Below are 4,494 nucleotides of genomic sequence, written 5' to 3' on the forward strand. Positions count from 1 at the left end.
TGTTGATTCGATTCTCTGTGATGTTTTCGGAATTTGGCCAAGGTGGAGATTGTTGGATAGTGGCCAAATTAGTGGCCAAGTGGAGAACAAGCCAGCTCTCCTTTCGGCTATTAAACAAAGAAAAGTTTGGTGGACATCATCATGACTAAAAACACAATGATGATGTTTGTTGAAAAGAAAAAGTAAGGTCATGATGATGTTTGTAAATGAATGATTATTCCTTTACTTTGGATTTTTTTATAGGCAAATGGAATTGGGTTTATTCGGCTCCTTCCTTTGCAACTTGACAAAAGAGCTTTTCTTTTGGTATTTTCTAAGGCAGCAGCAGCTGCTATATGTTTGAGGAGAAGCCGAGAGAAGAAAAGTGTGGGGAGTGGCATCAGATGAGAGCCATACCAGGGAGAGTGTTCGGCTCTCCCATTTGAAACAGTGCTGCTCCTTCCCATTTGTTTGTAATCCCCTTTTGTTAGTGATCACTCAATCAAAGATATTTGTGCTACATTTTGTGGCTTTTGGGAGAGAAGGAATTTGGTATATGTTTCCATCTTCTCCATTTGTTCTTTGTGAGAGTGAGAGCTATTGGGTGTATGTGGGATTTGAGTTTGAGAGTTAAAACTCTATTTGTAATCTCCATTTTGATATTAGTGGAATTTCCTCACCGTCTCGGAACTGGACGTAGGCTTACGCCGAACCAGTATAAATCCTTGTGTCATTTGGATTATTTGTCTTATCATATTTTGCCGTTGTTGCTTATTGGTTTCATATTTGACGCTTCCGCACAACACAACATACAACACTGCATTATGAATTAATTATGTCCTCGTTTACTAGGCATAGACCCAAAATTACAAGCTTAAAATTTCAAAATAGGAGCAGTCATAGAAAGCTAGCAGACACAAAGAACAAATGAGAAGTATTTTTAGGCCTTATGACACGGTGACACCTCATCTGTCAATCATAAGTCTCAATTACTAACGTGGGTTTAGAGTTTTCAAGTCAAATTCAATCAATGCATGAAGTCTGGACCACTCCATTTACCAGTTACGGGCAATAGACATTTGAAATAAAACTGGCATTTACAAAATAGTTAAATTCAAATGTATGTGCATGAAGATGGAGAGAGGCTTGGGAAAGATGCCGCCCAAGAGGTGACTGCTTCAGTCTTCAGCACGATATGAAAACCTCGTGGGTTTTTTTTATGTAGCAGCGTTAAATCTAGAAAAAATTGGTAAATAGTACAATTTTGATATTTTCTTAAAGTCTAAAGGCATTTTAGACTGTCTAAATTAAAAATAGGAATAGTTTAGAAAGGTTTTTTTACCCTACATTAAAATGTTGATATTTTCTTAAAGTCTAAAGGCATTTTAGACTGTCTATATTAGCATCCCATAAAATGTTGAATGCACCCCACATTAAAAATTAATATTAAATGACTTATTTACCCTACTATATATGCAATGACAATTTTGACCTTATTAGGTTTTAAAAAAAATTATAAATACACCTCAAATCATATTTAGCGTATTATTTATCTTCTCAACTATCAAAACACTTCCACCCTCCATTGTTGAACAAAATTCTAACCAATGAAACTACAAACATGTTGATTGAGAAAAATTGCTTTTGACGAATGGTCTGTTGAAGACTCTCTGAGTCGATCCCGACTTGAAGAAGAAGAAAAAAAACAAGGGCTGTTAAAGACACTCTGAGTCAACTCCAACTTGAAGAAGAAAAAAAGGTTGTTGAAGACTCTCCGACTTTCGTCTACAAGTATAATTGCATTTTTTGTGGGACTCAGAAATGCGGCCATGATTATAATGTTTGTCCAGTCTGCTGTAATGGTCGCCACCCTCGTGGACTTTGCCCATACAGGAGGTTTGTCCCGAAAAAGTTTCATTGAAGGGAGTCAAATACTTCCCGTGTTTTCACCTGGCAGCACATTTAGGAGGAGGTGTTTCTTTAAACCCCACTCCAAGTGCTTCTATTTAACTAAAAACACAAGTAAATTTTTGGCCAAACAACCGTTTCCAAAATGAAAGCGTTTTTATAACTCATTTGTAAGTGTTTTTAAACTGACTGAAACCATTTTTAGAGAAAATGATTTTGTGTCTAAAAGCACTTCAAGTACTTTTACAAGATTCACTTGCATTTTTACCAAAGATTGACTCTAAAAATGTTTTTACGAAAATCGCTTTCAGCCAGCTAAAAAACATTTAAAAAAAAAATTGTAGTCATTAAAAAGCACTTATAAGTTTTAACCATCCAAAAGCACATGCCAGCAAACCCTACATTTTTAACCCCTATAGATTGACCAACTAGGGTAACTTCCCATCCTTTGGAAAAGGATGGGATCCCGTGATCTGACCGTTTATCGTATATCATGCGATCAGAAATCATTTAAAATTTAAAATTAAATATAAATAGTACTTAACTAAAACTGATTGCTCGATATACGATGAACGATCATAATCACGAGATTCCCAGAATCTCCAGGAAAATGATCCTTTTGTCATCCCAATTGCCGCTTCACCCTTTTCACCCTCCCACATCGCTTCTTTCTCCTCACGGTCCCCGCAGTTTACTCTTGAGGTAATAAAATAATTATCCATTTTATTTTATTATTTATCCTCTTTCAACTCTTGTCGCACAAACCGCAGCACTAGAAGCAGCTCGTTAATAAAAAGTAAATTTAAATAATTAAATAAACACTAGTAGAAAAAGAAGCCCGACCTTCTCTACTTTCTAGTTTCTAGAACCTTCTTTTGTTCGTGTGTTCTTTCCAGACCGTTAAACCCTAACCCTAGAGATATTTTAGGTTTCAGATCTAGGGTTTTTGAGGTTTGGTGGTGACTGGAGCTTGGATTTTAGTTTCATTTTTTCACTAATCCTTCTTCTTTTCTTTCTTTTTTTTTGTCAATGAACTGCCATTAACGATTTTATCCTGTTCTGTTTCAGATTCTTGACTTTTTTGGATGAACATGGCAAAGAGGTCATTTTTCTTCAAATTTAAATTTTCTTTTTTATTTTGTTTTATCATTGAATGTTTTTGTTTTAGTATATGATTGTTTTGAACTTGTGATGTTACTCTGCATTTTTTTTGCCATTTAAGTCAATGTGTTCTTTGAAAAAAAATAGTGGATTAGGCGAGATTAGTTTTCCAGTGTTAGTCTAAAAGACGTTGGAACTTCACGTATTAGATTATGATTGTCGTAAACTAGTGATGCTACTCTTTTTTTTTTTTTGGTCCCTTTGAGTATATGCGTTCTTCGAAAATAGAAGATTAGGAAGGATTAGTTCTTCAGTGTTAGTCTAAAGGACGCCGGAGCGCCACGTTTTAATTATACGTGTTGTGAAACTTGAGATGCTACTTTGCATGTCATTTAAGTATATGCATTGTTTGAAAAATAGAGGATTAGGCGAGATTAGTTGTTAGAGTTAGAAATAAATGCTATTGGCCTTTAACTTCTGCTTTGGTTGGCTTGGGTCGCAGGGGCAGAAGGCTGACCGGCAAACCAGGGTATGTTCTTTGCCAGGTTTAGATGCAACTGGTTTTATTGTTGAATGCTATTGATTTAGATTATGAGTGTTGTGAACTCGCGATGTTCCTCTGGTTTTTTTGCCAACGAAGTATGTATTGTTCGAAAAAGTTTACGATTTGCATGTTTGTGTTCTTGTTTTCCCAAAGTAAATGAGGATTTGGTGAGGTTAGTTCTTTTGTGTTAGTCCAAAAGAATCCGGAACACACCACAGTTTTATATTCTCATTTAACTTGTGATGTTCCTCTGTTATAGCATATATTTGATGAGATTATGTTTTTAAGTAAATTTTATGTTCTTTACTAGGCTGTTTGGATGAAATTTGATTACATTTTCCGTTCGATCTGCAACTGATTTTCCTATGCCTATTGCAGCAATGATACCAACCCCATGGCGCTAGAGGCAGAGGAGAATGCAAGTCTGCAGCGCGAGATGAAGTTGTTTATGGCTATACACTAATTGCCATGGCAACCTTCTATGCTGGACTTTACCCTTCACACGCTCTTGTTAAGAACCAGTTCCTTTTCCAACTCTTTGAAGTCTTCAACGCCGCAGGGTTTTTCATCTCCATTTGGATAATGAAAATCCTCAGCAGGGGTTCCCCAATCGAGTTTACATTGAAGCCGCTCCTCTCTTTACTGTGCCTTTTTTACAAACTAGGCGTTGCGAATATGTTTTCTTGCCCCAGCTGCACCTGCAGGTTATGAATGTGATGATGTAATTCGGTCGGAAACATGGTAACTCTGTTGTCTAACTGGTGTTTTCGGTCACCCGAAGTTTATGAATGTGATGTAATTGTGTAGAAACGTGGTACCTTGTTGTGTAACTGGTGTTTTCAAACACCCGAAGTTTATGATGTTAATTAACTGGTGTTTTTGGGCACCTGAAGTTTATGTAGTGGATTTGCAAGATTTGTGACTACTTGTTTAACTGCTGTATTTGAATACAGTTTCATCAA

At 36.3% G+C, this 4,494-nt stretch overlaps 1 long non-coding RNA gene across 1 annotated transcript; it reads left to right on the forward strand.

The window, feature by feature from the left end:
* The first annotated feature begins 3,242 nt into the window (after nucleotides 1-3,242).
* On the forward strand, nucleotides 3,243-4,494 carry LOC114824465 (uncharacterized). The gene is made up of 2 exons (XR_003772800.2): nucleotides 3,243-3,517; nucleotides 3,911-4,494. It is a non-coding gene; the product is annotated as an uncharacterized lncRNA (long non-coding RNA).

This window comes from Malus domestica, chromosome 04 (assembly GCF_042453785.1).
Source record: "Malus domestica chromosome 04, GDT2T_hap1".
NCBI classification, from domain to species: domain Eukaryota; kingdom Viridiplantae; phylum Streptophyta; class Magnoliopsida; order Rosales; family Rosaceae; genus Malus; species Malus domestica.